The 27,091-nt window shown below is 38.9% G+C and overlaps 3 long non-coding RNA genes across 3 annotated transcripts; all 3 read right to left on the minus strand.

Annotated features, from left to right (window-relative positions):
- Window positions 1-241: 241 nt before the first annotated feature.
- LOC103180197 lies at window positions 242-6,829 on the minus strand. Its single transcript, XR_006085061.1, has 4 exons — window positions 6,769-6,829; window positions 6,356-6,419; window positions 2,274-2,427; window positions 242-1,016 (listed from the first exon to the last, which is right to left on the minus strand). It is a non-coding gene; the product is annotated as an uncharacterized LOC103180197 (long non-coding RNA).
- A 4,272-nt stretch (window positions 6,830-11,101) lies between these two features.
- On the minus strand, window positions 11,102-16,931 carry LOC121848849. The gene is made up of 4 exons (XR_006084998.1): window positions 16,893-16,931; window positions 16,479-16,542; window positions 12,428-12,581; window positions 11,102-11,166 (listed from the first exon to the last, which is right to left on the minus strand). It is a non-coding gene; the product is annotated as an uncharacterized LOC121848849 (long non-coding RNA).
- Window positions 16,932-20,513: 3,582 nt separating this feature from the next.
- LOC121848920 lies at window positions 20,514-27,091 on the minus strand. The gene is made up of 4 exons (XR_006085059.1): window positions 27,031-27,091; window positions 26,618-26,681; window positions 22,546-22,699; window positions 20,514-21,288 (listed from the first exon to the last, which is right to left on the minus strand). It is a non-coding gene; the product is annotated as an uncharacterized LOC121848920 (long non-coding RNA).

Genomic DNA, 27,091 nt, shown 5'->3' on the forward strand with positions numbered 1-27,091 from the left:
CTTGCATTTGATTTAGCGCTTTTCACGTCGGGAGGACGTCCCAAAGCGCTTCACAGAACACACTGTAAAGTGAATTAACTGTATATTTGTGGGCGAACGCGGCAGCCAATTGCGCACAGCAATGTCCCACAAACAGTCGTAGATTGAAAATGACCAACTTATTATTGTTTTTTTTTGGTTTTGGAGTGATTATTATTAGGTGTGTGGAGTACGGAAACTTGCCCAAGGTTTCGCCCTCTGCCTGGAATGATAGGGTGTTTCTTTCCTTCCAGCACCAAGCATAAAATTCACCAATATTGTTAAACAGAATAAAATTCTTGGTTAGTGCGATCATGTCACCAAGATCTTTTCAGCCTGGAATCTTGTCTGAGGCAGGCACAAGGTCAGCAGTGATCATGGAAGACAGTGACGTGAACACACAAGGCACTACATAGTGACAACTCAGGTAACGCTACAATTAGCAAACGTCAACATTTCTAAACAAAAAGGTAAGTGAATGACAAAGTGCAACATTGAATCCAAGGAGCAGTGCATCCTTTAAAAATATTTGAATACTGAAAATACTTCAACAAATACGTAACTGTTTATACACAGTAAAATACAAGCTAGATAACATATTTAGGGCAACAATGGAGCACTGCAGCTTCAGACTTTCTTTTCTTCTGCATAACTCAAAGGCTTACTTGAAACAAAAATGATAACAGTTGAATATTTTTCATGAGAATCACACAATTATTTACCGCCAGCTTAAGAACTTGTCATATCATCATGATATCTGGTGCAGGCAAAGTACTGACATTCTCTAACAGAATTATGGATTTCTAAATAATTTACAGCATTGGAGTCTAATTTGTGAGATTAGACGAACGTATGGAGTTTGTCAAAAGCAAAAGGTTTGCAGAATACTTTGGCGAGTATTCTCCGTCAAGAAAAAGAAGGAAAGTAGTTTCGTCAATCGGATGAGTTCAGTTATTTTCAGGAAGGGAGCACTTCTACATATTCAGAATCGTCAATTTCTAAAAAAAAACACAAATAAATAAACACTGGCTGCAAGGGGAAATTCATCCATTACAAGTTATTTTCATTGATTTATAACAACAACAAAATTACATTTGTATAGCGCCTTTCACGTCGGGAGGACGTCTCAAGGCGCTGGACAATCAGTGTTTCCAATGCCTTTCACACTAGGAGGACATCCCGAAGAGCTTCACAGGATGCATTGCAAAGTGTAGTTACTGTGTGTTTTGCAGGCAAACGTGGCAGCCAATTGCGCACGGTGACAATGTTGAAAACTCACAGGAATGTGAGCTCAAAGCTCCCTACATGGGGATCGAACCCACAACTGTCTAATTAAGCCAGAGGCAAAAGTGCTGCCCATTGAGACGCAAAATGGTTTGAAACAAAGAAGCTGTTAAAAATAACTGGTTACCTTCACACCCATCCACACCCACACCCATCCACACACACACATAGACATGCACGCACTTTTGGTAAAAACCGTCAGCACATCCAGCCATGCAGAGCGGAAGGTTTGAAAACCAATAAGTATACAAATACAACACAGAGAGTTTTAAAAACTCTCTCTTTTCAAATAGTTTAAGCCACGGGATCTTTTGACGTCCACCTGGACTGGCAGCAGTTCTGATCTTGGTTTAACGTCTCGAATAATGTGCATTTCTGCAACCCCTAAGTCAGTTAAACTCAGCAAACACAGTCAGCCCACTGTTAAAGGGACGCATATAGTGATTTGTTGACGCATGTTCACTTACCGGCCAGCTTCATTAAATTGCGGGAAATGTAGTTTTGATCCGTCAACGCATGCGCAGAAGAATATAATTTCTTGCGATTGAATGTGGTTCTAACTCTTGCCAGTAAGTGCACATTTGTCGAGGGGTCAAGACACATAAATCACGGGAAACGTAGTCTTGACCCGTCACTACATGCGCACTTACCGGCTGCAGTGAATTACACGTGCCCAGTGTAGGTCAATGATTTTATCCGATTTATACTATTTGACTGCAACTCGGACTTCATACCAGTCATATGAAATGTTATGGTCACGACTGATATGACTTATGTGAGTTTTATTGTAATACATTCTGCTTGTGCAAGGTCAGACTCATGTCTCATAATATCTGTGTTGTATTTATGATTTTCTCGAGGTACTCTTTCCATTGAAGTAAAAGAATGATTAGAGAAAAAAATAGATTAGAGAAAGATCATATTAGAAAAAAAAGGCTATTTATAAAAAATGCAGAACAAACTTATCATACCTTCACAATCATTATCCTCTTGTTTGCTCAACTTAGCTTTGACTTTCTTCAGAGGCTGGCACAATTGAGTCACAAGACCTTGTCCTGGCTTTCCATAGTGAGCAATTAAATCCATAAGGCTTTTGAAGTATATTTCTTTAAAGCTAGATCCAGTCTATGCAAGGATAATAAAACAGAGTAAAAATTAAGTACAGTCTATTCCAGCCCACATTGGATTAATTTATTTATCGCGAGGTGTTAGCCGTTTATCACCGCTAACTCACAACGGTATTATATGATTTTGTGATAGATCGTCTTGATATTATCGTTGTTCACAAACCGCTCCCTGATTGATAATTAACACACCAAACCGCTCCCACTCAAATAAATCCACACACCCCATTCTCCTCACCATGATAGATCAACTTCTCTATACATGCTCCCAATAAGGTTAGGCAGCCTTTATTGCTACTGGAAGTTGAAAGATCGCTGATAAAAGCACTGAAATGGGGGTTGGATGATCTGAACAGTCATTGCTCAATGGTGGGAGTAAGGCTAATCAGAAGCTGATCTGACCAGACTTGACACTGAAGCACATTGATCTTTGGCACTCTGAACCCACAGCAGGACTGGACTCCAGCAGAGCATGGCAGGCAATTTGTTTTTAATTGATATATATATATATATATATATATATAATGTGTGTAAAAAGTAAAAGCAAACATCTTACTTACTGCACTGATTCTAAATAAACCGTCACTTCAATACAAAAAGTTTGTTGATGGATATTAATTTTTTTTAAAAAAGTATATCTTCAAAGATATGATAGCTCAAGGTCTAAATAGATATATTCCCACAAAAGGGAAATGTGCGACAACCAAGCCAGCCTGGATGACCAGGGATATTCTCTCGAGGATGAAAAAGAAGAAGACTGCGTACGACAATTGGAAGACGCAAGATACTGAGGATAGCAAAGCGCATTATAGAGAATGCAGGAGTGATCTTAAAAGAGTGATAAGACAGGCTAAAAGATCGCATGAGAAGAGGTTAGCGGGTAACATAAAGGGGAATCCTAAAATATTTTACAAGCACATAAAGGAAAAAAGGTTAGTTAAAGGTAGGGTGGAGTCAATCAAAGACAATGACGGCAATCTTGTTGTGGAGGCAGAGGGCATGGCTGATGTACTGAACGAGTACTTTGCATCTGTCTTCACAACGGAAATGGATGCCCCAAATGCCGCAGTATTGGATTAGAGGGTAGAGGAAATAGATCAGATTACTATAGACAGAGAGGAAGTTCTGAAAAGATTGACTGGGCTCAAAATTGATAAGTCACCAGGACCAGATGGGTTTCACCCAAGGTTGCTGCGGGAGACACGGGTTCAAATAGCGGAGGCTTTGGCCATTATATTTCAATCTTCATTGGACACAGGAGTGGTGCCATGAGACTGGAGAGTGGCTAATGTTACCCCCCTTCTACAAAAAGGGGCAGAAAGACAAACCCGGAAATTACAGGCCAGTCAGCCTAACTTCGGTAATAGGAAAACTACTGGAGACCATAATCCGGGACAGAATAAATCTCTACTTAGAGGAACATGAGGTAATTAGAGACAGCCAACATGGATTTGTTAAAGGCAAATCTTGCCTAACAAATCTAATAGAATTTTTTGAAGAGGTGACTGCGAGGGTTGATGAGGGAAATGCGGTGGACGTTATTTACATGGATTTCAAAAAGGCTTTTGACACAGTACTGCATAAGAGATTATAAAAAATTAGAGGCCCACGGTATTAAGGGGACAGTGGCAGTTTGGATTAAGAACTGGCTGAGTGACAGAAAGCAGAGGGTGGTGGTTAATGGGCGTTTCTCGAAATGGAAGGAAGTGTCCAGTAGTGTCCCCCAGGGATCAGTATTGGGACCACTGCTCTTTTTAATATATATTAATGATCTAGACTTGGGCATAGAGAGCACTATTTCCAAGTTTGCAGATGATATAAAGTTAGGTAGGGTAGTAAATAGTGAGGAGGACTGTAACCGACTGCAAGCAGACATACACAGAATGGTGGAATGGGCTGACATGTGGCAGATGGATTTCAATGTGGATAAGTGTGAGGTGATACCCTTAAGGTAGGAAAAATGATAGGAGGCAATATAGACTTGGTAGCTCAATCTTAAGGGGGGTGAATGTACAGAGAGATCTGGGTGTTCAAGTAAGCGAATCATTAAAGGTAGCGGGGTAGGTAGATAAAGATAAAGCAGTAAAAAAGGCATTATTAGTAGGGGCATAGAGTATAAGAGTAGGGAGGTTATGGTTATCTATACAAAACACTGGTTAGGCCTCAGCTGGAGTACTGCTTCCAGTTCTGGGCACCTTACTTCAGGAAGGACATTAAGGCACTGGAAAGGGTGCAGAGGAGAATCACGAGAATGATACCAGGAATGGGGAACCATGAGGACAGGCTGGAGAAGGTTACGTGGGGACCTGATAGAGGTCTTCAAGATCATGATAAGGAAAACCTGTTTCCGCTGGTAGGTGTGTCTGTGACCCGTGGTCACAGTCTTAAGATATCTACCAAAAGAAGCAGAGGGGAGGTTAGAAGAAATGTTTTCACTCAGCGAGTTGTTCGAATTTGGAATGATCTGCCTGAAAGGGTAGTGAAGTCCGATTCGATAACAGCTTTTAAGAGACAACTGGATAGGTATCTGGGGAAGACGGGTTTGCAGGGTTATGGGAAGAAAGCTGGTGATTGGGGTTAGTGAAAGTGACTTGCTCTGTCAAAGAGCCGGCACAGACTTGATGGACCGAATGGCCTCCTTCTGTGCCGTAACATTCTATGAATCTATGAATCTATGAAAAAATTCAGATTTGGAGCAAAACAAAATGCTTTTCTTCATGATATCTGACAATAAATCTATTGATGCTTGCTTGTGGGTAACATACAGATGGCAGCTATATAAAGCCATTTGTGTGGTTACCAATGACTCAAAGGAGCCTAAACATTGGAGTGAACACAAGCCAAAATAATTTGTCATTTTTCAGTAAATAATTGTTTCTCGGAACAGTCAATGTAAAGTTCATTTCAGATGTCGTAAAAGAAATGAGAAGAAGAGAGAAAAGTACACACAAAAAGACAAGACATACACAAAGAAAGGAAAATTGTTAGGTGCACACACACTCACTCACACTCACAGGCACGAAATTGAGCAACATACACGAGAGAAAGATAGAATTGCATATAATAGCTAAGCCGTGGAGAGTTTAGAATCTGACCAGCAATATATGATGCCAATTCTACCTTAGGAACACAGCTTAATAATAGGAAAATCCTTAGAGATTACAGAGAGCAAGAAAAACATGCAAACAATGAAAAAGGGAGAAATTCACACACACACAAGAAAACCATCAGAGGAAAACAATAATGACAATAAAATAGTAATAAAATGACTCTTGCCAACTCTTGTAACACAAGTCACATATTGGCAAGAGTCATTATTTTAATTTAATTTGATCCACTGGCTGCAGAGTGGTTTACAAGACATTGTTGAGAATAATGTGGCAATCAAAAATGATTTGACAATCATTTTCTGCATTGCATAATGCGTTGCAAAATTGAAGAAATTTATTAGAATTAGAATTTGCAATTAGAATTGCAAAATCATAGTTTGCAGCACAAAAGCCCCACGTGAAGTCCTGTAGCTTGGTGGTTAGAGAACTCGCCTCGCAGGCGAGAGGTTAGATTCCTGGGCAGGGCGAAACGTTGGGCAAGTTTCCTTACCGGAATCCATTAAAGTCAATTCACTTTACAGTATGTTCTGTGAAGCGCTTTGAGACGTCTCGAAAATGTGATAAGGGGCTATATCAAATGCAAAGATTATTATTATTATTATCTAGTCTGCACCGACGCTCAGAGCAAGCTGTGTATCCCACTGTTTTACCCTCATCTCCTTCAAGCCTCCATCTTTTTAAACGTGTCTACTTCCCTCTTCCAACCCAATTCTGTCTCTACCACCTTACTTGGCAGGGGCATTCCACATCCAAGTGAAACAATTTTTCCAACACTCACCTTTTGCTCTCTTTTCACAAATCAAATGCTTGTGTTCTTACCTGAAACATGAAATATCCTCTATCGTTCTTCAAAATTCGATAGGTATATAAAACTGTCTTATGCCTGAAAATGAAAGGAGTGTGTCAGAATGATCAGATGATGTAAGCACAATGCTTTTAGCCACCAGAATGTAATTGGCTTAATTTTGATAGAAATATTTCACAGCGAATGGAAACATATTTTTGACACCAAAAAGATGTGAAGAACTAAAAATCTGTGAATTTTAAGACAATGGTCTTTTGGATTTGTACATCTAAAGCTCAGGTACTCTGCAATCCTTACACACTGCAAATTTTGACAGTTTTGCAAATTACCCCCTCCAACCACTACCCCCCCCCCACCGCCGGTACTTTATTTTAAATAACTAATAATTCTGTGAATAATATTGTAGTCTTGTCACACCAGAACTTACAATATACAGAGGCATAAAGCACCAGGAGTAGTCACGCTCTCTCGGATTAAATAGCTTCCCTCTGTTCCTTTCAGTCTGAATAAACTTTCACACTCTGTTTTGCTGATGCATCCGTGGAAACATGGCAGTGATTCTCTGACAGACATTGAGTTTGGATTTATCTAATGTCTTCTTTTAGAATCAGATGGGAAATCTTGACAGATTACTTCTGGCGGGAATCAGGAAATAAGAACATCACATTAACATTAAATTAATAAAGCATTTAAATGGACTCTGCGATTTATGAAAATGTACGAAGTCAATATGTAAATATGAAGGAAATACAGGAAGTCACAGAAATGTTCAGCTATGTTTTGCGTATTTACACCCTAATACTCTGGAACATCCTTTCTCTACACTTCCGCCTTCCTTCACGCCTGAAGACCTTCCTATTCGACCTTGTCTATGGTCATCTCCCTCTCCCCCGGCTCAGGGTCATGCTCCGCCACTGTCAAGAGTTCCCTGTGTGAGGAGCGCTGCGTAAATACAACTTTTTTTATTTGATAGTATATCATTGAATCTATAACAAAATGCTACATTTTTACCCAAATACCAGATAGAGGGAAGTGATTTTTTCACTTCAGCATGAGCGTAGAAATATATTTTTAAAAAATCTAGTTTTCTTTAGAGTATCCTCTGGAGCAGCTCGGGCCAAACTACGGCCCATGGAAATCACCCCATCCGAACATTTGCACTAGTCTAAGTAAGTCTGTATTCGATTGGTAGTGTTTTTTTTGGCATAAATCAAAAAATATTCAATCAAGAAAATTTTTTTTTGAAAGTATTCTGGTTTAATTCGAACGGTGGTTTGAATCTTGTACTTTTCTGTTTGTTTTGCAGTGTCATCGAGAAAAGTTAGTGAATCATTACCTTCCACAGATCTTGACAAAACGACCTCTCTCAAGAGTCACATGCATTGATTGTGAGGTTCCATGATGGTTTGGTACTTCTTGAGATCACACGAACAACTTGCATTTATATATCTTGACCAAGATCTCAATGTGTGAGTGAGCGCTGGTAAACTATTCAATCGTTAGGGCATCATAGTCGAGGCGGATTTTAAACAGGTACAGCAACCTTCATGGGCAACTTTCTGTCTAGTTCCCTCTAGGGTTTTGCCTTCATAGGGTAACTGGCACAGCAACCTCTGGCCGAGCTGAGATCCACATGGCTGGACATTCAACTTGGGATCTTACTGGTTTCTATAGCCTGGCTCAGTTCGTGGCATTCTCGTCTCTCAGTCAGCGTTACCTCTTTGCTTTTATATTTTATATGCCTACTTATAAAACCTGAGATTCGGTTTTTTTTATATAGCTTTGTCCACCTGCCTTCCGTTTAAGTAATTATGTACATTAACCCTGAAATCCCTTTACTCTTCCACTCCTTTTAATACTTTACCAATATTAACCTTGATTGCACAAGTTCAGAGTAACTAAAATTCCGATATAATTCAGTATCCAGGAACCCAAAATGTTTTAATTTTTATAGTGTCCTTGATGTTTTGCATCATCCCCAGATACATATTATTTTACATTAAATTCACAATAAGTGAAACCCTGCTGTTTCTACAACAGTTGTTAAATAAAGCACAACAGAACAACTTACAACAAAAAGTGCAATAATTCAACAGAGTCTTGTAGTTTGAGGCCACTGCCTTTACTTGTAATTAGATTTTTTTTATATTTAAACTAGCTCTCGGTTAGAAATTTCATCTGTGTCCAGACTTACTTTATTTCTGAAGTATTTAAGAGAGTCCGGAATTTAACAAATTGTTGAATTCAGCGTTAACTTTAAAGTTAGAGTCAGTTTTCTCTAGTTCTTAAAAAGAACTAACAAAAAAAACTTCAAAATGAAAGCTTCCTTTTTTAAAAAAATTGCCAGATTCTGGATGCGCTGCATTGCTGCATATGTCGGGTAAATCTGGAACAGGTGGGATTTGTCCCTACCTATGTCATGGACATAGACTTATAGTGTGCAAATGGACTCTGCACTTGTCTACAACCGTAAGGTGACAGCAATTACTTGTAAAAGCCTTTGAGTCATTTTAAAATGACAGGTGCTAGGAATATTACTAATATTACTAGGAATGTGTCCTTGGCATCGAAGTCTAAATCATCCAATAATGCACACAAGCAGATATTTATCCTTTTTTTATGAAGGTATTAAGCGACACACCATAAACTGTTGTTATCTGTTGATAACAGATCCACATGCCAGGAACATTCGGTAAATGATAGGTAAGGAGGTGCAAAGACCTGAAGGGATTTGAAAACGAGTGAGATGATCATCCATTCGGTGATTGGGAGCCAGTAGAGCCTGGCAAGGATTCAAGGAAAAGGCTAACATTTTAATTACATTTACTACGGTTTAAATAGAGCGCTATATGACAAGTGCCTTAATGTTCCTTGTCATTTTGTCAGTATTTGTAAAGTACGATAAATTATGCTGAGAATGATTTATCTTTAATTGAACCAATATCTTCTATTCATAAATCTCTGATTTTTATTTCTTACAAGGGCATCAAAAAAAACATGCATTTCAGGTCAGCCTCTTACTAAGCACAAGAGAGCTTTGAGTGGACAAGGCAATGTTATTAAGCTTTCATTTCCAGTGTTGTTGTATGTCAAGTTCAGCTAACGAATAAAAAAAACAACAGGAACAATTTAAAAACAAGTTGAGAGAAAAATAACGAGATATAAATAGAGCATTCATTGAAACAGGAAAGTCGACTGGTAGATTAAATATAGATCAAATGATTGTTCACCGTTTTATATTTTAATGCAGTTATCATTGCCAATCACAAAAAGGTCATTTGAACCCTTGATGAACAACGACAGGAAGTCTCACTTGTAGAAGAAACAATGTTAACCCATAACAGTAACACATTTAGAATACATCAATAAAGTCAATTAAATTTTTTTTTTAAAAATTGTTTTTCCCCCAAATCCAGGTCTATTCAATTTAACATACAGTAAATTAATAGTGAATTATCAATATTTACTGGGCATGATAGTTATTACATTCCCAAGTAGCAATTTGCATCTTGTATCATTTCATTTGATTAATCAAATTGTCTATTCCTTACATCATGATGAGTAAGAACAGTTTGATGACCTGGGTTAGGTTCATCCTGACTACTTGCATAGAAAGGGAAAACATCAGATTACTGGCATGTAAAGTTCCTCTGCTATTGTCAAACAGGCAAGGGTAATAAAACTACTCCAGCAGACATATTTAGTGAGGGATTAATCTAGAGAGAGATCTATAATCTACATTTAACTCACGCAATATTAGTCCAGGACATACACAGTATTGACTCTGGATGCAATAAATAATAATAATCCTTGCATTTGATTTAGCGCTTTTCACGTCGGGAGGACGTCCCAAAGCGCTTCACAGAACACACTGTAAAGTGAATTAACTGTATATTTGTGGGCGAACGCGGCAGCCAATTGCGCACAGCAATGTCCCACAAACAGTCGTAGATTGAAAATGACCAACTTATTATTGTTTTTTTTTGGTTTTGGAGTGATTATTATTAGGTGTGTGAGTACGGAAACTTGCCCAAGGTTTCGGCCCTCTGCCTGGAATGATAGGGTGTTTCTTTCCTTCCAGCACCAAGCATAAAATTCACCCAATATTGTTAAACAGAATAAAATTCTTGGTTAGTGCGATCATCGTCACCAAGATCTTTTCAGCCTGGAATCTTGTCTGAGGCAGGCACAAGGTCAGCAGTGATCATGGAAGACAGTGACGTGAACACACAGGCACTACATAGTGACAACTCAGGTAACGCTACAAATTAGCAAACCGTCAACATTTCTAAACAAAAAAGGTAAGTGAATGACAAAGTGCAACATTGAATCCAAGGAGCAGTGCATCCTTTAAAAATATTTGAATACTGAAAATACTTCAACAAATACGTAACTGTTTATACACAGTAAAATACAAGCTAGATAACATATTTAGGGCAACAATGGAGCACTGCAGCTTCAGACTTTCTTTTCTTCTGCATAACTCAAAGGCTTACTTGAAACAAAAATGATAACAGTTGAATATTTTCATGAGAATCACACAATTATTTACCGCCAGCTTAAGAACTTGTCATATCATCATGATATCTGGTGCAGGCAAAGTACTGACATTCTCTAACAGAATTATGGATTTCTAAATAATTTACAGTATTGGAGTCTAATTTGTGAGATTAGACGAACGTATGGAGTTTGTCAAAAGCAAAAGGTGCAGAATACTTTGGCGAGTATTCCCGTCAAGAAAAAGAAGGAAAGTAGTTTCGTCAATCGGATGAGTTCAGTTATTTTCAGGAAGGGAGCACTTCTACATATTCAGAATCGTCAATTTCTAAAAAAAAACACAAATAAATAAACACTGGCTGCAAGGGGAAATTCATCCATTACAAGTTATTTTCATTGATTTATAACAACAACAAAATTACATTTGTATAGCGCCTTTCAGCGTCGGGAGGACGTCTCAAGGCGCCTGGACAATCAGTGTTTCCAATGCCTTTCACACTAGGAGGACATCCCGAAGAGCTTCACAGGATGCATTGCAAAGTGTAGTTACTGTGTGTTTTGCAGGCAAACGTGGCAGCCAATTGCGCACAACGGTGACAATGTTGAAAACTCACAGGAATGTGAGCTCAAAGCTCCCTACATGGGGATCGAACCCACAACTGTCTAATTAAGCCAGAGGCAAAAGTGCTGCCCATTGAGACGCAAAATGGTTTGAAACAAAGAAGCTGTTAAAAATAACTGGTTACCTTCACACCCATCCACACCCACACCCATCCACACACACACATAGACATGCACGCACTTTGGGTAAAAACCGTCAGCACATCCAGCCATGCAGAGCGGAAGGTTTGAAAACCAATAAGTATACAAATACAACACAGAGAGTTTTAAAAACTCTCTCTTTTCAAATAGTTTAAGCCACGGGATCTTTTGACGTCCACCTGGACTGGCAGCAGTTCTGATCTTGGTTTAACGTCTCGAATAATGTGCATTTCTGCAACCCCTAAGTCAGTTAAACTCAGCAAACACAGTCAGCCCACTGTTAAAGGGACGCATATAGTGATTTGTTGACGCATGTTCACTTACCGGCCAGCTTCATTAAATTGCGGGAAATGTAGTTTCGATCCGTCACACGTGCGCAGAAGAATATAATTTCTTGCGATTGAATGTGGTTCTAACTCTTGCCAGTAAGTGCACATTTGGCGAGGGGTCAAGACACATAAGTCACGGGAAACGTAGTCTTGACCCGTCACTACATGCGCACTTACCGGCTGCAGTGAATTACACGTGCCCAGTGTAGGTCAATGATTTTATCCGATTTATACTATTTGACTGCAACTCGGACTTCATACCAGTCATATGAAATGTTATGGTCACGACTGATATGACTTATGTGAGTTTTATTGTAATACATTCTGCTTGTGCAAGGTCAGACTCATGTCTCATAATATCTGTGTTGTATTTATGATTTTCTCGAGGTACTCTTTCCATTGAAGTAAAAGAATGATTAGAGAAAAAAATAGATTAGAGAAAGATCATATTAGAAAAAAAAGGCTATTTATAAAAAATGCAGAACAAACTTATCATACCTTCACAATCATTATCCTCTTGTTTGCTCAACTTAGCTTTGACTTTCTTCAGAGGCTGGCACAATTGAGTCACAAGACCTTGTCCTGGCTTTCCATAGTGAGCAATTAAATCCATAAGGCTTTTGAAGTATATTTCTTTAAAGCTAGATCCAGTCTATGCAAGGATAATAAAACAGAGTAAAAATTAAGTACAGTCTATTCCAGCCCACATTGGATTAATTTATTTATCGCGAGGTGTTAGCCGTTTATCACCGCTAACTCACAACGGTATTATATGATTTTGTGATAGATCGTCTTGATATTATCGTTGTTCACAAACCGCTCCCTGATTGATAATTAACACACCAAACCGCTCCCACTCAAATAAATCCACACACCCCATTCTCCTCACCATGATAGATCAACTTCTCTATACATGCTCCCAATAAGGTTAGGCAGCCTTTATTGCTACTGGAAGTTGAAGATCGCTGATAAAAGCACTGAAATGGGGGTTGGATGATCTGAACAGTCATTGCTCAATGGTGGGAGTAAGGCTAATCAGAAGCTGATCTGACCACACTTGACACTGAAGCACATTGATCTTTGGCACTCTGAACCCACAGCAGGACTGGACTCCAGCAGAGCATGGCAGGCAATTTGTTTTTAATTGATATATATATATATAATGTGTGTAAAAAGTAAAAGCAAACATCTTACTTACTGCACTGATTCTAAATAAACCGTCACTTCAATACAAAAAGTTTGTTGATGGATATTAATTTTTTTTAAAAAAGTATATCTTCAAAGATATGATAGCTCAAGGTCTAAATAGATATATTCCCACAAAAGGGAAATGTGCGACAACCAAGCCAGCAGCCTGGATGAACAGGGATATTCTCTCGAGGATGAAAAAGAAGAAGACGGCGTACGACAATTGGAAGACGCAAGGTACTGAGGATAGCAAAGCGCATTATAGAGAATGCAGGAGTGATCTTAAAAGAGTGATAAGACAGGTTAAAAGATCGCATGAGAAGAGGTTAGCAGGTAACATAAAGGAGAATCCTAAAATATTTTACAAGCACATAAAGGAAAAAAGGTTAGTTAAAGGTAGGTAGACCAATCAAAGACAATGACAGCAATCTTGTTGTGGAGGCAGAGGGATGGCTGATGTACTGAACGAGTACTTTGCATCTGTCTTCACAACGGAAATGGATGCCCCAAATGCCGCAGTATTGGATGAGAGGGTAGAGGAAATAGATCAGATTACTATAGACAGAAAGGAAGTTCTGAAAAGATTGACTGGGCTCAAAAGGACCAGATGGGTTTCACCCAAGGTTGTGGTGGGAGATACGGGTTCAAATAGCGGAGGCTTTGGCCATTATATTTGAATCTTCATTGGACACAGGAGTGGTGCCAAGAGACTGGAGAGTGGCTAATGTTACCCCCCTCTACAAATAGGGGCAGAAAGACAAACCCGGAAATTACAGGCCAGTCAGCCTAACTTCGGTAATAGGAAAACTACTGGAGACCATAATCCGGGACAGAATAAATCTCTACTTAGAGGAACATGAGGTAATTAGAGACAGCCAACATGGATTTGTTAAAGGCAAATCTTGCCTAACAAATCTAATAGAATTTTTTGAAGAGGTGACTGCGAGGGTTGATGAGGGAAATGCGGTGGTCGTTATTTACATGGATTTCAAAAAGGCTTTTGACACAGTACTGCATAAGAGATTAATAAAAAAATTAGAGGCCCACGGTATTAAGGGGACAGTGGCAGTTTGGATTAAGAACTGGCTGAGTGACAGAAAGCAGAGGGTGGTGGTTAATGGGTGTTTCTCGAAATGGAAGGAGTGTCAGTAGTGTCCCCCAGGGATCGGTATTGGGACCACTGCTCTTTCTAATATATATTAATGATCTAGACTTGGCATAGAGAGCACTATTTCCAAGTTTGCAGATGAATATAGAAGTTAGGTTAGGGTAGTAAATAGTGAGGAGGACTGTAACCGACTGCAAGCAGACATACACAGAATGGTGAATGGGCTGACATGTGGCAGATGGATTTCAATGTGGATAAGTGTGAGGTGATACCCTTAAGGTAGGAAAAATGATAGGAGGCAATATAGACTTGGTAGCTCAATCTTAAGGGGGGTGAATGTACAGAGAGATCTGGGTGTTCAAGTAAGCGAATCATTAAAGGTAGCGGGGTAGGTAGATAAAGATAAAGCAGTAAAAAAGGCATTATTAGTAGGGCATAGAGTATAAGAGTAGGGAGTTATGGTTATCTATACAAAACACTGGTTAGGCCTCAGCTGGAGTACTGCTTCCAGTTCTGGGCACCTTACTTCAGGAAGGACATTAAGGCACTGGAAAGGGTGCAGAGGAGAATCACGAGAATGATACCAGGAATGGGGAACCATGAGGACAGGCTGGAGAAGGTTACGTGGGGACCTGATAGAGGTCTTCAAGATCATGATAAGGAAACCTGTTTCCGCTGGTAGGTGTGTCTGTGACCGTGGTCACAGTCTTAAGATATCTACCAAAAGAAGCAGAGGGGAGGTTAGAAGAAATGTTTTCACTCAGCGAGTTGTTCGAATTTGGAATGATCTGCCTGAAAGGGTAGTGAAGTCCGATTCGATAACAGCTTTTAAGAGACAACTGGATAGGTATCTGGGGAAGACGGGTTTGCAGGGTTATGGGAAGAAAGCTGGTGATTGGGGTTAGTGAAAGTGACTTGCTCTGTCAAAGAGCCGGCACAGACTTGATGGACCGAATGGCCTCCTTCTGTACCGTAACATTCTATGAATCTATGAATCTATGAAAAAATTCAGATTTGGAGCAAAACAAAATGCTTTTCTTCATGATATCTGACAATAAATCTATTGATGCTTGCTTGTGGGTAACATACAGATGGCAGCTATATAAAGCCATTTGTGTGGTTACCAATGACTCAAAGGAGCCTAAACATTGGAGTGAACACAAGCCAAAATAATTTGTCATTTTTCAGTAAATAATTGTTTCTCGGAACAGTCAATGTAAAGTTCATTTCAGATGTCGTAAAAGAAATGAGAAGAAGAGAGAAAAGTACACACAAAAAGACAAGACATACACAAAGAAAGGAAAATTGTTAGGTGCACACCACACTCACTCACACTCACAGGCACGAAATTGAGCACATACACGAGAGAAAGATAGAATTGCATATAATAGCTAAGCCGTGGAGAGTTTAGAATCTGACCAGCAATATATGATGCCAATTCTACCTTAGGAACACAGCTTAATAATAGGAAAATCCTTAGAGATTACAGAGAGCAAGAAAAACATGCAAACAATGAAAAAGGGAGAAATTCACACACACACAAGAAAACCATCAGAGGAAAACAATAATGACAATAAAATAGTAATAAAATGACTCTTGCCAACTCTTGTAACACAAGTCACATATTGGCAAGAGTCATTATTTTAATTTAATTTGATCCACTGGCTGCAGAGTGGTTTACAAGACATTGTTGAGAATAATGTGGCAATCAAAAATGATTTGACAATCATTTTCTGCATTGCATAATGCGTTGCAAAATTGAAGAAATTTATTAGAATTAGAATTTGCAATTAGAATTGCAAAACCATAGTTTGCAGCACAAAAGCCCCACGTGGAGTCCTGTAGCTTGGTGGTTAGAGAACTCGCCTCGCAGGCGAGAGGTTAGATTCCTGGGCAGGGCGAAACGTTGGGCAAGTTTCCTTACCGGAATCCATTAAAGTCAATTCACTTTACAGTATGTTCTGTGAAGCGCTTTGAGACGTCTCGAAAATGTGATAAGGGGCTATATCAAATGCAAAGATTATTATTATTATTATCTAGTCTGCACCGACGCTCAGAGCAAGCTGTGTATCCCACTGTTTTACCCTCATCTCCTTCAAGCCTCCATCTTTTTAAACGTGTCTACTTCCCTCTTCCAACCCAATTCTGTCTCTACCACCTTACTTGGCAGGGGCATTCCACATCCAAGTGAAACAATTTTTCCAACACTCACCTTTTGCTCTCTTTTCACAAATCAAATGCTTGTGTTCTTACCTGAAACATGAAATATCCTCTATCGTTCTTCAAAATTCGATAGGTATATAAAACTGTCTTATGCCTGAAAATGAAAGGAGTGTGTCAGAATGATCAGATGATGTAAGCACAATGCTTTTAGCCACCAGAATGTAATTGGCTTAATTTTGATAGAAATATTTCACAGCGAATGGAAACATATTTTTGACACCAAAAAGATGTGAAGAACTAAAAATCTGTGAATTTTAAGACAATGGTCTTTTGGATTTGTACATCTAAAGCTCAGGTACTCTGCAATCCTTACACACTGCAAATTTTGACAGTTTTGCAAATTACCCCCTCCAACCACTACCCCCCCCCCCACCGCCGGTACTTTATTTTAAATAACTAATAATTCTGTGAATAATATTGTAGTCTTGTCACACCAGAACTTACAATATACAGAGGCATAAAGCACCAGGAGTAGTCACGCTCTCTCAGATTAAATAGCTTCCCTCTGTTCCTTTCAGTCTGAATAAACTTTCACACTCTGTTTTGCTGATGCATCCGTGGAAACATGGCAGTGATTCTCTGACAGACATTGAGTTTGGATTTATCTAATGTCTTCTTTTAGAATCAGATGGGAAATCTTGACAGATTACTTCTGGCGGGAATCAGGAAATAAGAACATCACATTAACATTAAATTAATAAAGCATTTAAATGGACTCTGCGATTTATGAAAATGTACGAAGTCAATATGTAAATATGAAGGAAATACAGGAAGTCACAGAAATGTTCAGCTATGTTTTGCGTATTTACACCCTAATACTCTGGAACATCCTTTCTCTACACTTCCGCCTTCCTTCACGCCTGAAGACCTTCCTATTCGACCTTGTCTATGGTCATCTCCCTCTCCCCCGGCTCAGGGTCATGCTCCGCCACTGTCAAGAGTTCCCTGTGTGAGGAGCGCTGCGTAAATACAACTTTTTTTATTTGATAGTATATCATTGAATCTATAACAAAATGCTACATGTTTTACCCAAATACCAGATAGAGGGAAGTGATTTTTTCACTTCAGCATGAGCGTAGAAATATATTTTTAAAAATCTAGTTTTCTTTAGAGTATCCTCTGGAGCAGCTCGGGCCAAACTACAGCCCATGGAAATCACCCCATCCGAACATTTGCACTAGTCTAAGTAAGTCTGTATTCGATTGGTAGTGTTTTTTTTGGCATAAATCAAAAAATATTCAATCAAGAAATTTTTTTTTTGAAAGTATTCTGGTTTAATTCGAACGGTGGTTTGAATCTTGTACTTTTCTGTTTGTTTTGCAGTGTCATTGAGAAAAGTTAGTGAATCATTACCTTCCACAGATCTTGACAAAACGACCTCTCTCAAGAGTCACATGCATTGATTGTGAGGTTCCATGATGGTTTGGTACTTCTTGAGATCACACGAACAACTTGCATTTATATATCTTGACCAAGATCTCAATGTGTGAGTGAGCGCTGGTAAACTATTCAATCGTTAGGGCATCATAGTCGAGGCGGATTTTAAACAGGTACAGCAACCTTCATGGGCAACTTTCTGTCTAGTTCCCTCTAGGGTTTTGCCTTCATAGGGTAACTGGCACAGCAACCTCTGGCCGAGCTGAGATCCACATGGCTGGACATTCAACTTGGGATCTTACTGGTTTCTATAGCCTGGCTCAGTTCGTGGCATTCTCGTCTCTCAGTCAGCGTTACCTCTTTGCTTTTATATTTTATATGCCTACTTATAAAACCTGAGATTCGATTTTTTTTATATAGCTTTGTCCACCTGCCTTCCGTTTAAGTAATTATGTACATTAACCCTGAAATCCCTTTACTCTTCCACTCCTTTTAATACTTTACCAATATTAACCTTGATTGCACAAGTTCAGAGTAACTAAAATTCCGATATAATTCAGTATCCAGGAACCCAAAATGTTTTAATTTTTATAGTGTCCTTGATGTTTTGCATCATCCCCAGATACATATTATTTTACATTAAATTCACAATAAGTGAAACCCTGCTGTTTCTACAACAGTTGTTAAATAAAGCACAACAGAACAACTTACAACAAAAAGTGCAATAATTCAACAGAGTCTTGTAGTTTGAGGCCACTGCCTTTACTTGTAATTAGATTTTTTTTATATTTAAACTAGCTCTCGGTTAGAAATTTCATCTGTGTCCAGACTTACTTTATTTCTGAAGTATTTAAGAGAGTCCGGAATTTAACAAATTGTTGAATTCAGCGTTAACTTTAAAGTTAGAGTCAGTTTTCTCTAGTTCTTAAAAAGAACTAACAAAAAAAACTTCAAAATGAAAGCTTCCTTTTTTAAAAAAATTGCCAGATTCTGGATGCGCTGCATTGCTGCATATGTCGGGTAAATCTGGAACAGGTGGGATTTGTCCCTACCTATGTCATGGACATAGACTTATAGTGTGCAAATGGACTCTGCACTTGTCTACAACCGTAAGGTGACAGCAATTACTTGTAAAAGCCTTTGAGTCATTTTAAAATGACAGGTGCTAGGAATATTACTAATATTACTAGGAATGTGTCCTTGGCATCGAAGTCTAAATCATCCAATAATGCACACAAGCAGATATTTATCCTTTTTTATGAAGGTATTAAGCGACACACCATAAACTGTTGTTATCTGTTGATAACAGATCCACATGCCAGGAACATTCGGTAAATGATAGGTAAGGAGGTGCAAAGACCTGAAGGGATTTGAAAACGAGTGAGATGATCATCCATTCGGTGATTGGGAGCCAGTAGAGCCTGGCAAGGATTCAAGGAAAAGGCTAACATTTTAATTACATTTACTACGGTTTAAATAGAGCGCTATATGACAAGTGCCTTAATGTTCCTTGTCATTTTGTCAGTATTTGTAAAGTACGATAAATTATGCTGAGAATGATTTATCTTTAATTGAACCAATATCTTCTATTCATAAATCTCTGATTTTTATTTCTTACAAGGGCATCAAAAAAAACATGCATTTCAGGTCAGCCTCTTACTAAGCACAAGAGAGCTTTGAGTGGACAAGGCAATGTTTATTAAGCTTTCATTTCCAGTGTTGTTGTATGTCAAGTTCAGCTAACGAATAAAAAAAACAACAGGAACAATTTAAAAACAAGTTGAGAGAAAAATAACGAGATATAAATAGAGCATTCATTGAAACAGGAAAGTCGACTGGTTAGATTAAATATAGATCAAATGATTGTTCACCCGTTTTATATTTTAATGCAGTTATCATTGCCAATCACAATAAGGTCATTTGAACCCTTGATGAACAACGACAGGAAGTCTCACTTGTAGAAGAAACAATGTTAACCCATAACAGTAACACATTTAGAATACATCAATAAAGTCAATTAAATTTTTTTTTAAAAATTGTTTTTCCCCCAAATCCAGGTCTATTCAATTTTAACATACAGTAAATTAATAGTGAATTATCAATATTTACTGGGCATGATAGTTATTACATCCCAAGTAGCAATTTGCATCTTGTATCATTTCATTTGATTAATCAAATTGTCTATTCCTTACATCATGATGAGTAAGAACAGTTTGATGACCTGGGTTAGGTTCATCCTGACTACTTGCATAGAAAGGAAAACATCAGATTACTGGCATGTAAAGTTCCTCTGCTATTGTCAAACAGCAAGGTAATAAAACTACTCCAGCAGACATATTTAGTGAGGGATTAATCTAGAGAGAGATCTATAATCTACATTTAACTCACGCAATATTAGTCCAGGACATACACAGTATTGACTCTGGATGCAATAAATAATAATAATCCTTGCATTTGATTTAGCGCTTTTCACGTCGGGAGGACGTCCCAAAGCGCTTCACAGAACACACTGTAAAGTGAATTAACTGTATATTTGTGGGCGAACGCGGCAGCCAATTGCGCACAGCAATGTCCCACAAACAGTCGTAGATTGAAAATGACCAACTTATTATTGTTTTTTTTTGGTTTTGGAGTGATTATTATTAGGTGTGTGGAGTACGGAAACTTGCCCAAGGTTTCGCCCTCTGCCTGGAATGATAGGGTGTTTCTTTCCTTCCAGCACCAAGCATAAAATTCACCAATATTGTTAAACAGAATAAAATTCTTGGTTAGTGCGATCATGTCACCAAGATCTTTTCAGCCTGGAATCTTGTCTGAGGCAGGCACAAGGTCAGCAGTGATCATGGAAGACAGTGACGTGAACACACAAGGCACTACATAGTGACAACTCAGGTAACGCTACAATTAGCAAACGTCAACATTTCTAAACAAAAAGGTAAGTGAATGACAAAGTGCAACATTGAATCCAAGGAGCAGTGCATCCTTTAAAAATATTTGAATACTGAAAATACTTCAACAAATACGTAACTGTTTATACACAGTAAAATACAAGCTAGATAACATATTTAGGGCAACAATGGAGCACTGCAGCTTCAGACTTTCTTTTCTTCTGCATAACTCAAAGGCTTACTTGAAACAAAAATGATAACAGTTGAATATTTTTCATGAGAATCACACAATTATTTACCGCCAGCTTAAGAACTTGTCATATCATCATGATATCTGGTGCAGGCAAAGTACTGACATTCTCTAACAGAATTATGGATTTCTAAATAATTTACAGTATTGGAGTCTAATTTGTGAGATTAGACGAACGTATGGAGTTTGTCAAAAGCAAAAGGTTTGCAGAATACTTTGGCGAGTATTCTCCGTCAAGAAAAAGAAGGAAAGTAGTTTCGTCAATCGGATGAGTTCAGTTATTTTCAGGAAGGGAGCACTTCTACATATTCAGAATCGTCAATTTCTAAAAAAAAAACACAAATAAATAAACACTGGCTGCAAGGGGAAATTCATCCATTACAAGTTATTTTCATTGATTTATAACAACAACAAAATTACATTTGTATAGCGCCTTTCACGTCGGGAGGACGTCTCAAGGCGCTGGACAATCAGTGTTTCCAATGCCTTTCACACTAGGAGGACATCCCGAAGAGCTTCACAGGATGCATTGCAAAGTGTAGTTACTGTGTGTTTTGCAGGCAAACGTGGCAGCCAATTGCGCACGGTGACAATGTTGAAAACTCACAGGAATGTGAGCTCAAAGCTCCCTACATGGGGATCGAACCCACAACTGTCTAATTAAGCCAGAGGCAAAAGTGCTGCCCATTGAGACGCAAAATGGTTTGAAACAAAGAAGCTGTTAAAAATAACTGGTTACCTTCACACCCATCCACACCCACACCCATCCACACACACACATAGACATGCACGCACTTTTGGTAAAAACCGTCAGCACATCCAGCCATGCAGAGCGGAAGGTTTGAAAACCAATAAGTATACAAATACAACACAGAGAGTTTTAAAAACTCTCTCTTTTCAAATAGTTTAAGCCACGGGATCTTTTGACGTCCACCTGGACTGGCAGCAGTTCTGATCTTGGTTTAACGTCTCGAATAATGTGCATTTCTGCAACCCCTAAGTCAGTTAAACTCAGCAAACACAGTCAGCCCACTGTTAAAGGGACGCATATAGTGATTTGTTGACGCATGTTCACTTACCGGCCAGCTTCATTAAATTGCGGGAAATGTAGTTTCGATCCGTCACACGTGCGCAGAAGAATATAATTTCTTGCGATTCAATGTGGTTCTAACTCTTGCCAGTAAGTGCACATTTGGCGAGGGGTCAAGACACATAAATCACGGGAAACGGAGTCTTGACCCGTCACTACATGCGCACTTACCGGCTGCAGTGAATTACACGTGCCCAGTGTAGGTCAATGATTTTATCCGATTTATACTATTTGACTGCAACTCGGACTTCATACCAGTCATATGAAATGTTATGGTCACGACTGATATGACTTATGTGAGTTTTATTGTAATACATTCTGCTTGTGCAAGGTCAGACTCATGTCTCATAATATCTGTGTTGTATTTATGATTTTCTCGAGGTACTCTTTCCATTGAAGTAAAAGAATGATTAGAGAAAAAAATAGATTAGAGAAAGATCATATTAGAAAAAAAAGGCTATTTATAAAAAATGCAGAACAAACTTATCATACCTTCACAATCATTATCCTCTTGTTTGCTCAACTTAGCTTTGACTTTCTTCAGAGGCTGGCACAATTGAGTCACAAGACCTTGTCCTGGCTTTCCATAGTGAGCAATTAAATCCATAAGGCTTTTGAAGTATATTTCTTTAAAGCTAGATCCAGTCTATGCAAGGATAATAAAACAGAGTAAAAATTAAGTACAGTCTATTCCAGCCCACATTGGATTAATTTATTTATCGCGAGGTGTTAGCCGTTTATCACCGCTAACTCACAACGGTATTATATGATTTTGTGATAGATCGTCTTGATATTATCGTTGTTCACAAACCGCTCCCTGATTGATAATTAACACACCAAACCGCTCCCACTCAAATAAATCCACACACCCCATTCTCCTCACCATGATAGATCAACTTCTCTATACATGCTCCCAATAAGGTTAGGCAGCCTTTATTGCTACTGGAAGTTGAGAGATCGCTGATAAAAGCACTGAAATGGGGGTTGGATGATCTGAACAGTCATTGCTCAATGGTGGGAGTAAGGCTAATCAGAAGCTGATCTGACCACACTTGACACTGAAGCACATTGATCTTTGGCACTCTGAACCCACAGCAGGACTGGACTCCAGCAGAGCATGGCAGGCAATTTGTTTTTAATTGATATATATATATATATATAATGTGTGTAAAAAGTAAAAGCAAACATCTTACTTACTGCACTGATTCTAAATAAACCGTCACTTCAATACAAAAAGTTTGTTGATGGATATTAATTTTTTTTAAAAAAGTATATCTTCAAAGATATGATAGCTCAAGGTCTAAATAGATATATTCCCACAAAAGGGAAATGTGCGACAACCAAGCCAGCCTGGATGACCAGGGATATTCTCTCGAGGATGAAAAAGAAGAAGACTGCGTACGACAATTGGAAGACGCAAGATACTGAGGATAGCAAAGCGCATTATAGAGAATGCAGGAGTGATCTTAAAAGAGTGATAAGACAGGCTAAAAGATCGCATGAGAAGAGGTTAGCGGGTAACATAAAGGGGAATCCTAAAATATTTTACAAGCACATAAAGGAAAAAAGGTTAGTTAAAGGTAGGGTGGGGTCAATCAAAGACAATGACGGCAATCTTGTTGTGGAGGCAGAGGGCATGGCTGATGTACTGAACGAGTACTTTGCATCTGTCTTCACAACGGAAATGGATGCCCCAAATGCCGCAGTATTGGATTAGAGGGTAGAGGAAATAGATCAGATTACTATAGACAGAGAGGAAGTTCTGAAAAGATTGACTGGGCTCAAAATTGATAAGTCACCAGGACCAGATGGGTTTCACCCAAGGTTGCTGTGGGAGACACGGGTTCAAATAGCGGAGGCTTTGGCCATTATATTTCAATCTTCATTGGACACAGGAGTGGTGCCAAGAGACTGGAGAGTGGCTAATGTTACCCCCTCTACAAAAAGGGGCAGAAAGACAAACCCGGAAATTACAGGCCAGTCAGCCTAACTTTGGTAATAGGAAAACTACTGGAGACCATAATCCGGGACAGAATAAATCTCTACTTAGAGGAACATGAGGTAATTAGAGACAGCCAACATGGATTTGTTAAAGGCAAATCTTGCCTAACAAATCTAATAGAATTTTTTGAAGAGGTGACTGCGAGGGTTGATGAGGGAAATGCGGTGGACGTTATTTACATGGATTTCAAAAAGGCTTTTGACACAGTACTGCATAAGAGATTAATAAAAAAATTAGAGGCCCACGGTATTAAGGGGACAGTGGCAGTTTGGATTAAGAACTGGCTGAGTGACAGAAAGCAGAGGGTGGTGGTTAATGGGCGTTTCTCGAAATGGAAGGAAGTGTCCAGTAGTGTCCCCCAGGGATCAGTATTGGGACCACTGCTCTTTCTAATATATATTAATGATCTGGACTTGGACATAGAGAGCACTATTTCCAAGTTTGCAGATGATATAAAGTTAGGTAGGGTCGTAAATAGTGAGGAGGACTGTAACCGACTGCAAGCAGACATACACAGAATGGTGGAATGGGCTGACATGTGGCAGATGGATTTCAATGTGGATAAGTGTGAGGTGATACCCTTAGGTAGGAAAAATGATAGGAGGCAATATAGACTTGGTAGCTCAATCTTAAGGGGGGTGAATGTACAGAGAGATCTGGGTGTTCAAGTAAGCGGATCATTAAAGGTAGCGGGGTAGGTAGATAAAGATAAAGCAGTAAAAAAGGCATTATTAGTAGGGGCATAGAGTATAAGAGTAGGGAGGTTATGGTTATCTATACAAAACACTGGTTAGGCCTCAGCTGGAGTACTGCTTCCAGTTCTGGGCACCTTACTTCAGGAAGGACATTAAGGCACTGGAAAGGGTGCAGAGGAGAATCACGAGAATGATACCAGGAATGGGAAACCAAGAGGACAGGCTGGAGAAGGTTACGTGGGGACCTGATAGAGGTCTTCAAGATCATGATAAGGAAAACCTGTTTCCGCTGGTAGGTGTGTCTGTGACCCGTGGTCACAGTCTTAAGATATCTACCAAAAGAAGCAGAGGGGAGGTTAGAAGAAATGTTTTCACTCAGCGAGTTGTTCGAATTTGGAATGATCTGCCTGAAAGGGTAGTGAAGTCCGATTCGATAACAGCTTTTAAGAGACAACTGGATAGGTATCTGGGGAAGACGGGTTTGCAGGGTTATGGGAAGAAAGCTGGTGATTGGGGTTAGTGAAAGTGACTTGCTCTGTCAAAGAGCCGGCACAGACTTGATGGACCGAATGGCCTCCTTCTGTGCCGTAACATTCTATGAATCTATGAATCTATGAAAAAATTCAGATTTGGAGCAAAACAAAATGCTTTTCTTCATGATATCTGACAATAAATCTATTGATGCTTGCTTGTGGGTAACATACAGATGGCAGCTATATAAAGCCATTTGTGTGGTTACCAATGACTCAAAGGAGCCTAAACATTGGAGTGAACACAAGCCAAAATAATTTGTCATTTTTCAGTAAATAATTGTTTCTCGGAACAGTCAATGTAAAGTTCATTTCAGATGTCGTAAAAGAAATGAGAAGAAGAGAGAAAAGTACACACAAAAAGACAAGACATACACAAAGAAAGGAAAATTGTTAGGTGCACACACACTCACTCACACTCACAGGCACGAAATTGAGCAACATACACGAGAGAAAGATAGAATTGCATATAATAGCTAAGCCGTGGAGAGTTTAGAATCTGACCAGCAATATATGATGCCAATTCTACCTTAGGAACACAGCTTAATAATAGGAAAATCCTTAGAGATTACAGAGAGCAAGAAAAACATGCAAACAATGAAAAAGGGAGAAATTCACACACACACAAGAAAACCATCAGAGGAAAACAATAATGACAATAAAATAGTAATAAAATGACTCTTGCCAACTCTTGTAACACAAGTCACATATTGGCAAGAGTCATTATTTTAATTTAATTTGATCCACTGGCTGCAGAGTGGTTTACAAGACATTGTTGAGAATAATGTGGCAATCAAAAATGATTTGACAATCATTTTCTGCATTGCATAATGCGTTGCAAAATTGAAGAAATTTATTAGAATTAGAATTTGCAATTAGAATTGCAAAATCATAGTTTGCAGCACAAAAGCCCCACGTGAAGTCCTGTAGCTTGGTGGTTAGAGAACTCGCCTCGCAGGCGAGAGGTTAGATTCCTGGGCAGGGCGAAACGTTGGGCAAGTTTCCTTACCGGAATCCATTAAAGTCAATTCACTTTACAGTATGTTCTGTGAAGCGCTTTGAGACGTCTCGAAAATGTGATAAGGGGCTATATCAAATGCAAAGATTATTATTATTATTATTATCTAGTCTGCACCGACGCTCAGAGCAAGCTGTGTATCCCACTGTTTTACCCTCATCTCCTTCAAGCCTCCATCTTTTTAAACGTATCTACTTCCCTCTTCCAACCCAATTCTGTCTCTACCACCTTGCCAGGGGCATTCCACATCCAAGTGAAACAATTTTTCCAACACTCACCTTTTGCTCTCTTTTCACAAATCAAATGCTTGTGTTCTTACCTGAAACATGAAATATCCTCTATCGTTCTTCAAAATTCGATAGGTATATAAAACTGTCTTATGCCTGAAAATGAAAGGAGTGTGTCAGAATGATCAGATGATGTAAGCACAATGCTTTTAGCCACCAGAATGTAATTGGCTTAATTTTGATAGAAATATTTCACAGCGAATGGAAACATATTTTTGACACCAAAAAGATGTGAAGAACTAAAAATCTGTGAATTTTAAGACAATGGTCTTTTGGATTTGTACATCTAAAGCTCAGGTACTCTGCAATCCTTACACACTGCAAATTTTGACAGTTTTGCAAATTACCCCCTCCAACCACTACCCCCCCCCCACCGCCGGTACTTTATTTTAAATAACTAATAATTCTGTGAATAATATTGTAGTCTTGTCACACCAGAACTTACAATATACAGAGGCATAAAGCACCAGGAGTAGTCACGCTCTCTCGGATTAAATAGCTTCCCT

Source organism: Callorhinchus milii, unplaced genomic scaffold, assembly GCF_018977255.1.
Source record: "Callorhinchus milii isolate IMCB2004 unplaced genomic scaffold, IMCB_Cmil_1.0 Scaffold4, whole genome shotgun sequence".
NCBI classification, from domain to species: Eukaryota; Metazoa; Chordata; class Chondrichthyes; order Chimaeriformes; family Callorhinchidae; genus Callorhinchus; species Callorhinchus milii.